This window comes from Myxine glutinosa, unplaced genomic scaffold, assembly GCF_964187855.1.
Source record: "Myxine glutinosa unplaced genomic scaffold, kmMyxGlut1.1 SCAFFOLD_1675, whole genome shotgun sequence".
In the NCBI taxonomy this organism is placed as follows: domain Eukaryota; kingdom Metazoa; phylum Chordata; class Myxini; order Myxiniformes; family Myxinidae; genus Myxine; species Myxine glutinosa.
In genome coordinates, this window is record NW_027617770.1 from 29,425 (window position 1) to 43,275 (window position 13,851).

The 13,851-nt window shown below is 46.7% G+C and overlaps 1 protein-coding gene across 1 annotated transcript in view; it reads left to right on the forward strand.

Annotated features, from left to right (window-relative positions):
• LOC137436348 (serine/threonine-protein kinase VRK1) overlaps window positions 1–13,851 on the forward strand; it is a gene marked incomplete at its 5' end in the record, with an annotated part of 53,216 nt that overhangs the window by 23,937 nt on the left and 15,428 nt on the right.

Consider the following 13,851-nt stretch of genomic DNA (forward strand, 5'->3'; position numbering starts at 1 on the left):
CTGTTCCAGGTCAGCCACTACAGGCTAGGTATTTTGGTCCCTATGCAATCGAAAAGAGGGTTAATGAAACATTACGTAGTGACAACTCTCGACCAACGGAAAAAGCGGCAGCTGTGTCATGTCAACCGACTGAAGAAATATCATGAGAGGAAGCCTGTGGAGAAAATGGTTCCTGTCTCACCTGTCGTGCCTGTAGTCGGGGTACAAGAGAATCCAGAGGTTGAGGCCGGTGTGAAGTTTGATAACTTTGATGACCAGGCTTGTCCCAGATTGACGAACACAGAAGTGTTGAGTCATTTAGATGAGAAATTAGGTCATTTGACAAGGGAACAACAAGGACATCTATCCCGCCTAATTTTTGAAATTGCACATTTGTTCACAGATGTACCTGGTCGTACTGACTTTGTATATCATGATATTGAGGTGGGGGAAGCCACTCCTGTGAAACAACACCCCTACCGGATGAACCCTGTGAAGATGGAGTATCTTCGGAAGGAAGTTCAGTATACGAGGTGTGTTCAAAAGGTATCTGACCTTTGTTCATAAAAAATACTCGTATCCAGATACAACAAACTTACACTAATCTCCTTCAAAGTAGTCCCCTTGGGCTGCCACACACTTCTCGCAACGGTTCTGCCACTGTCGGAAGCAGCGCTGGAACGCCTCTTTTGGGATGGCGCGCAGCTGGTCCTTCGCATTCCGCATGATGTCTTCTCTGGACTGAAATCTGGTCCCTTTCAGGGGCATTTTCAGCTTGGAGAAAAGCCAGAAGTCACACGGAGCCATGTCGGGAGAGTAGGGAGCCTGACGAAGCACAGGTGTGTTGTGTTTGGCCAAGAAACTCTGTATCAAATGTGAAGAATGGGCGGGTGCGTTATCGTGATGGAGCTGCCAATTGCCCGCTGCCCACAGGTCCGGCCGTTTGCGTCGCACAGCGTCACGAAGGCGACGCAGAACCTCTTGGTAATACTCCTTGTTGATGGTTGTGCCGTGTGGTGCGTACTCGTGATGAACCACGCCACTGGAGTCGAAGAAGACGGTCAGCATGACTTTGACATTGCTGCGGACCTGCCTTGCTTTTTTTGGCCTCGGGGATGTTGGATGCTTCCATTGTGATGACTGCAACTTGGTTTCTGGGTCGTACCCATAAACCCAGGACTCATCGCCAGTGATCACTGTGTTGAGGAAGCTGGGATCGCTGTTCACAGTCTCCAGCATGTCCTGTGCGATCTCCAAACGGAGTTGCTTCTGCTCAATCGTTAGCAGCTTTGGTACGAACTTTGCTGAGATTCTCCTGAAGCCCAAATCCTCCTTCATAATGGAATGAACGGATCCAATGCTGACGCCCACCTCGTCTGCAAGTTCTCTGATCGTGATTCGACGATCCTGCATCACCAGGGTCCTCAATTGGTCAATGACGATCTCATTTCGGGATGTTGAGGGCCTACCCGAACGTGCTTCACTCTCCACTGATGTGCGGCCATCTTTGAAGCGGTTGTACCACTCCTTTATCTGTGTGGTGCTCATTGCTTCGTCCCCGAAGGCCTGTTGAATCTTGCCGATCGTTTCCACTTGGGAATCGCCAAGCTTTACACAAAATTTGATGCAGTAGCGTTGTTCAAGTTTTTCCGTCATTTTGTCAAAAGCGAAAATCCGACGGCGCTCACTTACACTTCCTCACTCATCGGCGGTCTGCCGTCGAATGACAGCTTCTGCAGGTGGGAAAAAATTCACGCGTGCGCATTAGGATCGCCTACATACGTGCACCAATCAACGCCTCCCTAGCTTCATTTGTTTACGCACGACAAATTAAGGTCGCATACTTTTTGAACACACCTCGTATGTTGGAGAATGACATCATCGAACCAAGCAGCAGTGAATGGAGCTCACCATGTGTATTGGTTCCAAAACCTGATGGCAGTTTTCGCTGTTGTACGGATTTAAAATGGGTTAATGCAGTGACCAAGACCGACTCATATCCCATCCCGAGGATTGATGACTGTATTGATAGAATAGGCCCAGCTAAATTTGTAACTAAGTTTGACTTGCTGAAGGGGTATTGGCAGATTCCTCTTACTGATAGAGCCAAGGAAGTCTCGGCTTTAGTCACACCAAATGGGTTGTATCAGTACAAGGTTCTTCCCTTTGTATTGAAAAACGGGCCTGCTACGTTTCAATGGCTGATTAATAAGCTTATTGCAGACCTTGAGGGGGTGGAGGCTTATCTTGATGATGGCATCATCCACACCATGACCATGGAAGATCATATCAAACAAATCCATGCATTTTTCAAGAAACTGACCGAGGCAGGGTTGACCATCAACTTATCTAAGAGTGAGTTTGTAAAGTCACAGGTGGTGTTCCTAGGCCATGTAGTAGGTCAGGGTCAGGTGCAACCGGTGACAGCCAAGATAGAAGCCATTGATCGCTTCCAAGCTCCAAAAGGGAAGAAGGAGCTTATGAGATTCTTGGGTATGGCTGGTTGGTACCGGCGGTTCTGCAGGACTTTTTCTGATGTGGTAGCCCCTTTAACGAATTTGCTGAAGAAAGAGACCAAGTTTGTTTGGGATGACAAATGTCAAGCTGCCTTTGCCCACGTCAAAGCAATATTAATGAGCTCTCCTGTCCTAGCAGCCCCGGATTTTCAAGCACCTTTCAAGTTGGCCATTGATGCAAGTGATGTAGGGGCTGGGGCAGTTCTATTACAGGAAGATGAGGATGGAGTGGATCACCCGGTGTGCTACTACTCCAGAAAGTTTAACAAACAGGCAAATTATGCCACAGTGGAAAAAGAGACCCTTGCTCTCCTGCTAGCGCTTCAGCATTATGAGGTGTATCTGGGAACTACTACTACCTTTCCTATAAAAGTCTTCACTGATCACAACCCCTTAGCCTTCATTCAAAAAATGAAAAATCAAAGCCAGAGGTTGATGAGATGGAGTTTGGCTTTGCAGAAGTTCAACTTGGAAATTGAGCATGTAAAGGACAGGGACAATGTCGTTGCTGATGCTTTGTCCAGAGTGAACTAACTTTGGAAATTTCTGTAGGTTGCTTGGAAATTTTGTTGCTTTATTTTTGGGAAATATTAATTCTTGTTGCTCACGTGAATTGATGATTTGGGTGTGAGTTTTACTTTTGTTTGTTGAAAGAGTTTTTGCCTGCAAAGAAAGTTTTCACTATGTTCAAACTTTCTTGAGGGGGGGGGGAGTGTTATGGATTCGTCACTTCCGTTGTTGTGGTTTTCATCCACTTGAAACATTTTTGATTCCATGTACTATTATTGTTTTCAAAAGGTTAATTGTTTATGAACTGTTTTCAATAGGTGAAAAAGTTAGAGTTAAAAGAAACCGGAAACCAGATCGGGAACCGGACGATGAAGAGTTAGAAGAGAAAAAGAAGGCGGAGCGAGTGGAGTCGGGCAAGAAGCATAGTTGCTTTGAGGTCTGAGCGAATGTTGGCGAGCAAGAGTCACGAGTGAATTTGGGTTTCCCAGGAAAGGGATTCCTGCGACAGAGTTGTTATCACTGTGACAGATCAACCTGCGTGTCAGGTTTTGCGGTGGATTCTGAAGAGAATCATCATCATCGTCATCATCGTCGTGCCGTTACGCCACGAGACCGGGCCGTCGGCCATTTTGACTCGCGCGCTTTGCGCGTCGAGCAAGGTTTCTTTGCTTCACTTCAGCCTTTGCGCATCGCGCAAGGTCTTTCTTTGCTTCGCTTCAGTCGTTCTCACCGCATTCAGACGTATCTGGTGTGTGTGTGTGTGTGCGCGCAACGCGGATTTTGAAGGTAAATCTGAGGTTCGCCGACTGTGAGCCTTGGAACGTCCATACCCGAGGGGGTGATTTCCCAGTCGCTTGGAGGGCGCCTTTGGATTTCCCAGTCGCCTGGAGGGCGCCTTTGCACAGCTTGGGCAGCAGGACTGTAACTGCCAACCCAACGGGATTCTGGTCTCAATTTGACATTGATCTGACGATCGCTGGAGCAAAGCAACTTTGGCTTGAAGCCGGGGAATAGAGACATTGGGAATCTACTTCTTTTCGCTCACTTGGAGCACAGTGAGTTATATTGTACGAACCTGATGGTTCCATCATAGGAATGATATACTATTTGTTGTACAATTGATTACTATTGTTTTTGTGTTGTTATTCTTGTGATCTTAATACAATATTTGTTGGTTGGTAACAATTTGGTGTGGCTTCACCATTGATCTTTGACATACAGAATAACACATTTTTTTGCCGTGACTCCTCTCGGGGCTCGGAGGTACACCGTGACCAGGGTGTTGGGGAGGAGCACGTAACACATGGTTCAATATATATATATATATATATATATATATATATATATATATATATATATATATATATATATATATATATATATATATATATATATATATATATATATATATAGACATACGCAATAATGCTCGAGAAAAGGTCATATAAAGTGGCATCAATTTGATTCATACACCTGCATGAAGGAGTAAATGTATTTTATTTGCCAGATGTAGGGCGCCCATTTATATGAACCTTTCTAGAGCATTATTTGGTTCCTCCTCAGAACACAAGGGTAGTCCAGCATGCGCACTATTTTTGAATGCCCCCTATTTTGTATTGTTTGGTATTTTCTACAAGCTATGGAATGTCCATTCTTTTCTATACTTTGGCACATCCCATATAAAGGGGCCTTTTCTATGCCCCTGGCATTTTTCACAAGATACATTTTAAATACGAACAAAATGCATTTGTTCATCGTACAAGACTTTATTCAAGATGATCTAAAAGAATTAAAAAGTAAGGGGAAAAAAATATTCAACACAGGATTCAAACCCACAATCCCCCGCTTGGGAGTCTGATGCTTTATCCATTTGGCCATTGAGCCAACACATTATAATTATTTTTTTAAACTATTTGAAGGGGTATAAAGTGTGTATCCTGATTATATTTATATATACAATATACCAGTGGAAGCAAAGAAACGAATTTCAAGTCCCCCTGTTAAAGTTGCATATAGAGAAACCATCCCCAAAAAAGGAAGGGGTGCTTTGCGCCTCCATTGATTTCCATACTGTAAGCAATTTGATGCGGTACAATACTCATAATGACGCTGAAATTCAGGTTTAAAAACAATTACGTTTAAAATAGGAACAAAATGCATTTGCTCATTTTACAAGATGCTCATTTGCTCATTATTCAAGACGATATAAAATACTTGGAAAAAGTAAGGGAAAAAAAAAAAATTCAACCCAGACGGGATTTGAACCTGCAACCCCAGATTGTGAGTCTGATGCCTTATCCATTAGGCCATTGGGCCAGCATGCTAGATTTGTGTAATAATATTTTGAAGAGTTATAAAGTGTGTATATATTTATATTTATTTATTTATGTTTATATATATTTATATATATTGTTACGGATCTCTCCGTCGGCCCTTTTTCCCCTTACCAAGGGGGGATTAGTCCCCTTGTCTGCAACTGACCGACGTGAGTCCTGAAGCTGCCCAGCTCCCTCCAGAGAGGCAGGTGAGCAACCTCGTTCGAGACCGCGGACAAGATGTTATTTGCCGAGCGGATTAGCAGCCGCGGCTCGAACCATTAGCAATACTACACCCGATCCTAAACGTTGGCCAAATCGTGCCACAGGTATTCAATGGGGAAATCACTAAAACGAAATGGATGTAAAGGAAAGAAGGCAAGGTAGGAAGAACAGGGATTTATTACTAACTATTATGTACAAGACCAAAGAAACCAAGGAAGAAGGAAAAATACAAAAATAAAGACAGAAGGAGAAGAAGACAGTGCAATTATTAACTTATACAAGCTTACTTATTCCCAGGGACAAGACAAACAAAACAAACTCACGTACACAAAAGGATGGATGAGGCCAGGCACGGATGACTGGAAGGGGAGGAAGGTTCAGCTGGACGCAGGAGAACGGCCGGGCCGGGAGTGAGCAGCCGCCGCCCCTCCTCAATCGTGTTCGCATGGCGGCGTTGCTTCGCGAAAGCTCAAAGCTGCGGTGGTCAAAGCTGCGGTGGATTCTGCTGCAGTGGATTCTGCTGCGGTGGACTCCTTACTCATCTGCTCGTGGGGCTTCCTCGGTCATCCGCTGGTGGGGGCTTCCTCGATCATCTGCTTCGATCATCTGCTTCGGTCATCTCCGAAGCAGTCCCTCCCAACCTCCTTTTATGAGGCGTGTGGCGATCAAGCCGCCGGCCTTTTGGAAACGCCCATTGGTGAGCTCGCCTCGGCCTTGATTGGTCGCGAGGGCTCACCGATCCCGCCCCTTGATGAGGCGTTGGCAAAGCCACGCCTTGTTCCTGGCGCTTGGCTGACTCCTCCCAACTTCTGCTCCGAGGTGACCTCATGTTCAATGGAGTTTGGGGGCGATGATGATGCCAATAACCCCACCCAATGCAACGGTGGTGAAACGCCGCTTTGGAGGCCACGGCGATATTGTAGGGGATCTATCTTATTTCATTTGGTGCAATGCAATGTCAACTAGTGGAAAACAGAGCCTTAACTGATACACATAATAAAGAAATAACTATAATAATAATAATAATAATAATTCATTTATTTTGTATAGCGCTTTTCAAGAAGCCCAAAGGCGCTTTGACAGAGTGGAAAACATAATGCATTACAATACATGAAAACAACAATTGCAAAAAGACAAGAATCAATAGGGAAATATTTAAAGCAAAAGGAGGGAGAAGGAGAGGAGATAGTCAGGGGTTAAATGCTGTGGGTTAAATGTTGAATGCAGTGTTGAAGAGGTGGGTCTTTAGTGATGTTTTGAATGTGGTGAGTGAGGAGGAGTCTCTGATGGTGTGAGGTAGTGAGTTCCAGAGGGTGGGAGCAGCGATGGAGAAGGCCCTGTCCCCCCAGGATCTGAATTTGGTCCGGATGGAGGGGGTCAGGAGGTTGGTACCAGCAGAGCGGAGGTTGTGGGTGGGAGTGTGTCTGGAGAGGAGGTCAGCCAGGTAGGATGGGGCCAGGTTATGGAGGGCTTTGTATGTCAAGAGGAGGATTTTGTACTGGATTCTCTGGGGGATGGGGAGCCAGTGAAGCTTGTAAAGGACGGGGGTGATGTGGTCACGGGTCCGGGAATGGGTGAGTAGACGGGCAGCGGAGTTCTGAATGTATTGGAGTTTATTGGTGATTTTTGAGGGTGAACCATAGAGGAGGCTATTGCAGTAGTCCAGACGGGAGGTGATGAAGGCGTGGATGAGGGTTTCTGCAGCCGTGGAGGAGAGGGATGAGCGGAGACGGGCAATGTTTTTCAGGTGAAAGAAGGCTGACTTTGTGATCTGTTTAGTGTATTTGTCAAAGGAGAGGGTTTGGTCAAAGATGACGCCAAGATTCCGGATGTGAGGGGAGGTGGATACTGGGATACCGTCGATTTTGAGGGCAAAGTTATGGGTGGGTTTTATGAGCGTTTTTGGGCCAATGATGATTATTTCAGATTTATCACAGTTAAGCTTGAGGAAGTTGATTTGAAGCCAGGATTTTATTTCAGTGATGCAGTTTGTCAGGATAGAGTGGGTGGCGGTGGAGATGGACTTGGTGGAGATGAAAAGCTGGATGTCATCGGCGAAGCAGTGGAATTGGAGACCATGACGGCGGATTAAGTGACCAAGGGGGGACAGGTAAAGGATGAAGAGGAGGGGGGCAATAACTGAACCTTGGGGGACACCTTGGGGGAGGGGAGCAGTGGGGGATTTGCAGTTATTGATGGAGATGAACTGGCGTCTGTCAGAGAGGTATGATTTAATCCAAGAGAGGGCAGTGCCGGTAACATTAAAGGTGGATTCAAGTCGGGTGAGGAGGATGGTGTGATCGATGGTGTCAAAGGCAGCGCTGAGGTCGAGGAGGACGAGAATGTTGAGGTTGCCAGCGTCAGAGGAGAGGAGAAGGTCGTTGGTGATTTTGAGGAGAGCAGTTTCAGTACTGTGGTTGGAGCGGAACCCGGATTGGAATGTTTCATACAGATTATTGGCAGAGAGGTGATGTTTGAGTTGAGTGGCTACAGCGTGTTCCAAAACTTTTGACAGAAAGGGTAGGTTGGAGATGGGACTGAAGTTGTTTAGGGTGTCAGGGTTTAGACCAGGTTTTTTTAGAATGGGGGTAACAGCAGCAATTTTGAGGGAAGGTGGGACGATGCCTGTAGACAGGGAGGAGTTTATTGTTGCAATGATAAGTGGAGAGAGAGCAGGGAGGGAGGCCTTGACAAAGCTGGAGGGGATGGGGTCAAGAGTGCAGGTGGCAGTTTTCATTCCTATGAGGAGTTCAGAGAGGTCAGTAGGGGAGATTGGGGAGAACCGAGACAGGGGGTGGCAGGACAAGGGGGGGCAGGTGGTTGGAGGGGGACCGGGTGCGGCGGTGGTCAAGCTGTTGTAGATGTTGTCAATTTTGCGTTGGAAGAAAGAGAGGAAGGAGATGCAGTTGTCTACGGTGTTCAGGGGGCGGAGGAGTTTGTTTATTGTCGAGAAGAGTGCTTTTGGGTTTCCGGAGCCAGAGTGGATAATTTGAGAGTAGTAGGCGGAGCGGGCGCGGGAGAGGGCATCTTTGTAGTGTTGTAGGTGGTCCTTGTAGGCTTGGGAGTGAACTGTGAGACCTGTTTTATTGCAGAGTCTTTCAAGTTGGCGAGCACGAGTTTTCATCAGGCGGAGTTCAGGGGTAAACCAGGGAGCAGAATGGGTGAAAGAAACTGTTTTGGTTTTTACAGGCGCAAGCTGGTCGAGGCAGGAGGAGAGAGTGTGGTTGTAGTAGTCAGTGAGGTCGGAAGGGGTGTGGAGGTCAAAGAAGGGAGAAGTGGACATTTTTTCAGAGAGGGTGGATGAGAATGAGGTAGGTGAAAGAGTGTTTAGCTTACGGAAGGTGATAGTGTGATAATGTCTTGGTGTTGGGGTGGGTATGTTGATGGTCATAGTGATAGCTCAGTGGTCAGAGAGGGTGAGGTCGGAGCCAGAGAGATGGTGCAAATTTAATCCAGTGGAGCAGACAAGGTCCAAAATGTGACCACGGATATGGGTAGGAAAGTCGACATGTTGAGTGAGGTTAAAGCAGGTGAGTAAATCAGTGAAGTCAGTGGTTATTGTGGAGTCAGTGGAGTCCATGTGGATATTGAAATCACCAAGGAGGAGGATTGAGGGGGAGAGGGAACATAGCTGGGTCAGAAAGTAGAAGTCAGACAGGAATGATGGGTGTGGCTTGGGAGGGCGGTAGACGACAGCCATGACTGACTGCGTGCGACCAGAGTTTAAAAGCCAGGTGTTCAAATGATGAGGATGAGGCGATGGGGATGAGGCTGGTCCTGATGTCTTGATGGTGGATAACGGCAATTCCACCACCTCGGCCCTCCGAGCGTGGTTTATTGACGTAGGAATATCCATTGGGTGTGGTGAGGTTGAGTGTGTAGTAGTCCAGAGGTTGTTGCCAGGTTTCGGTGAGACAGAGAAAGTCCAGTTTGTTATCCAGGATGTATTCGTTCAGGATGAGGCATTTGTTGTTGAGGGACCAGGTGTTGAACAGGGTGAGCTTGATGTTGTTTTGAACAGCAGGGATGAATTCAGGTGATTTAGCCAGGGTCCGTAGGCAGGAGGTGCGATTGTGTGCGTTGTTGTGACCAGGTGCGCTGAGCCGACCAGAGGACGGGGATGGAGTGACCCGATTGCAAATATACAAACTTACGACCGGAGCCACGGTGAATGTACCTGGGTCGTCGGAGGAGTCCATGTGATTTGATGGCAGAGATGCATGATGGGGTGGAGTGGGTATTGAGCAGAAGGAGCCTTGCGGCGGAGTACCGCAGAGCCATGTCAGGCAGGAGCGAGGAGACGAGACGAGGCCAAGGTTGAGGAGGTGAAACAATGGTCCCAATCCAAGGGAGCGGGCCCGAGGAAACAAAGGAGCCAGGTAGGTGAAGCCAGGAGCAGAGCCGGGACCAAGCAGAGGGCAGGCAGGAGCAAAGAGACGATCACGAGGCCAAGGTTGATCACGGCAAAGCAGCAAATGCAGCGGCAATCGACTGCCGCCGCTACAAATCTAGATCACGGCGAGAAACCGCCACCAAACCGCTGCGATGGTCACAACCCACGAGAGCGTGCCCGAGGAAACAGCGAGCAGGCGAAGGAGCCAGGCAGGCGAAGCAGGGAGCAGAGCCGGGGCTATGCAGAGGGCAGACTCAATGGCCAAAAAATCCGCATGACCACCAAAAAAGCAAGCAACTGACAGTGGCCCGGTCGAAGAAGCGGCGAGCATGTGACGCCTGCGTCCTCTTCATACCGGACCAGAGAGGTTCTATGGTTCTCTACGTGTGTGCGATGGACTAACTAAAAGGACGACCTTTGATCTTTACATGAAACGGAGGTATTTACAAGAATCATTACATTTACAGAGGGTGGTATTTACAATACACAGGATTCTCAAATCCGCAACACTATATATAGTGTTGCGGATTTGAGAATCCGGTGTATTGTAAATATATATATACACACACATACACACATACACACAGACTTGGCATTTAATATGGAATTTTTTTTTTGTGGGGGTGAACTTACTTTTCAAGTTGACTTAGAACCACAAGTTCATTGGAATTATGTTGAAATTATTCTAGATTTTGTTAATGTGACCTTTAAAAGAAACAAAAACAACATTTGACATTTCGAAGCAAATAAATTGATCCTTGAAAGTGATGAAAACTGATATCGAACTCAATTCACGGACAGTACTGTGTTAAACTTCTGTACGTATTCCAGAAGTGTATCTTTATTTTGCACATTAGCCAAAAATTTTTTTAACAAAAACAAAAGTTAAATTACGACTGGGATTACGGACAGTAAAATTACAGTTCAGTACGTCGTGCAACCCCCACGAGCATTCAGCAGAGCACGTACACGTTGAAGAATGCTGTTCACGAGATTTGCCAAGGTTTGGACAGGAATCACTTCCCATGCACTGACAATAGCCTGCTGCAATTCACGCACAGAGCTAGGCTGCTGGTCCAAGTGGTCGATTTGATGCGTTAATTCTGCCCACAAGTTCTCTATCGGATTCATATCCAGGGACATGGCAGGCCACTCCATATGCTCTACACCACGGTCAGCAAGAAAGTGTTGGATCATGCGAGCACGATGAGGCCATGCATTGTCATCTTGGAAGACAAAGTTTCCTCGAAAGGCTGCACGAGCAAATGGAAGCAATGTTTCTTCCAGAATGGCCCTGTACTTGAACTGGTTCAGGTTTCCATTCAGAACAACCAGGTCAGTTTTGCCCCCTGCATTAAAAGCAGCCCAAACGGTCACCCCACCACCTCCAGCTTGGACTCTTGGCACTATACAATCTTCGTTGTATGCTTCATGCACTTGTCTGCGCACTCGGACATGGCCATCTTGACGATAGACCAGAAATCAAGACTCGTCACTGAAGATCACGTGATTCCAGTGTCCTGGCTGCCATTGACGGTGCTCTCTGGCCCACTGCAATCGGTGCTGGCGGTGTTGTCTTGTCAGGCGTGGCTTTATCAGGGGACGCCTGGCACGATAGCCTGCTTGAACCAGTCGTTGGTTGACTAGCCTTCTGGATACAGGCACATTTGTCAGTTGCTGCCACTCAGCCCTAAGCCGATTAGCTGACTTGGTACGGCCATTGCGGACTAACCGGTGCAGCTGGCGATCATCCCTCTTTGTGGTTCTGCGGGGACGTCCTGGCCTCGATATTGGAGTAGGGACACCCCTCTGAGCATTTCTTTTCGGGATCTTTGACACCTGACCTTGAGTGATGCCATACTGCCGAGCAATAGCATGCTGTTTCATGCTGGAATTTCGTAAAGCCACCACTCCATGACAAACAGCATTGTCCAGTTGACGGACCATCTCCAGAGGAAGCGGCAATAACTTTTGTAGACGTGCAGCAGTTGTTTTCCACTAATACAGAACCAACAACCCTTATATACCCGATTGTGAAACCAATCGTCAAATGTACCTGTCCGTACATTTTGTCACGCCACCTGTGATATAATCCTGTTATTGACTTCTTGCTGCGACAGACAATCAGTGACATGGTTCTTTTAACAAAGAAATCACCGAAGCGTAAAAGAAACTCACCAGATTGATATACTGAGTTCAGAAAGGATACCCAAGTCAAGAAAAAAAAAAAACATTCTATATTAAATGCCAAGTCTGTTTGTGTATATATATATTATATATTTCATTTTAAAGCAAAAACTATAGCACTTAGGTGGAATTTGTTTCGAAAGCCACCACTTTCGATGTCTATTGGCCGATGTATATTCCAGGTTTCAGCTAGTTTCAATGTATAGTCCTTGAGATATGAGCGCCAACACATTTTGGGCAGACGGACGGACAGAGACCAACGTGATTTTGAGTGTTGTCGAAATAAAACTCAAGAATGTGGAAACATACGTTGCTGAAATTTGGAACATATTACTTCAGTATACAAAGCATTTACTTCTGAAATGTGCAGCCGATTTCGTCCAGTAGAAGCCGAGAAACGTATTTTCAGTCCTTATGTTAAAGAGGAAGAAGGAGAAGAATACCCATGGAGAAGAGGAAGGAGTTTCTTGGGTTTGTTGATCTGGAGAAAGCATTCGATAGGGTTCCATGCAAAGTATTGACATGGGCATTGAGGAAGTTAGGAGTGGAGGAATGGTTGATCAGAGTAGTGATGGCAATGTACAAAAGAGCGCGCACAGCTGTAAGGACGAAGGACGGGAACAGTGGTGAGTTTAAGGTGAAGGTGGGAGTGCATCAGGGGTCGGTACTAAGTCCACTACTATTTGTAGCTGTGATGGAGGTGCTGGCTCAGAACGTAAAGGAGGGTTTACCGTGGGAGTTGTTGTATGCAGATGATCTGGTGTTGATTGTGGAAAGTATGGATGGACTGAAGTAAAAGATGAACAAGTGGAAGGAATTCAACCGCCTTGTATAAATGGAGACAAAAGGTCTGAAGGTGAATATCGGAAAGACGAAGGTGATGGCAAGTGGTAAAGCATGTGGTGAGGTGGAAAGAACTGGGAAGTGGCCCTGTGTTGTGTGCAGGAAGGGTGTTGGAGTGAACTCCATTCAATGTACAATGTGCGCTGAGTGGGTTCATCAAAAATGTAGTGGTCTGAGAGGGTCATTAACCAGTGTGGCAGCTACATTCAAATGTAAGGTGTGCACAGAGGGAGCTGCAGATGGAGGAAATGTTGAGTTGGATCTTGGAGATGGCGTGAAGCTGGAAGGTGTGAAAACATTTTGCTACCTCGGAGACATGCTGAATGGAGAAGGTGGATCAGACTCGGCAACGGTTGCTAGAGTGAGATGTGCATGGAAGAAGTTTCGGGAACTGAGTGGCGTGCTGACGAGGAGGGGAGTGTCGTTGAAGCTGAAGGGAAAGGTGTGTGCTGCATGTGTGAGAAGTGTTATGATTTATGGGAGCGAGACATGGGTAATGAACGTAGAGCAACAACGAAGGTTGGAAAGGGTGGAAATGTAAATGGTTCGGTGGATGTGCGGAGTATCGTTGAGACAGAGGAAGACAAATGATGAATTGCGAAAAATGATGGGAATAGAGCCTGTGATTGATGCTGTGAAGAGGAACAGGTTGAGATGGTTTGGTCATGTGTTGAGGAAGGATGAAAGTGACTGGTTGAGAAAAGTGATGGAAATGAATGAAGTGGAGGACGGGGAAGACCGAGAAAGACTTGGCTAAAGATGGTGGAAGAAGAAATGCGGGCAAGGGGGTTAACAACGGGAGATGCAGAAAATAGGGCAAAATGGAGAAGATTGTCATGGGGACCGCAAGGCTAACCCCCGCTCTAGCAGGGAAAATGGCCTT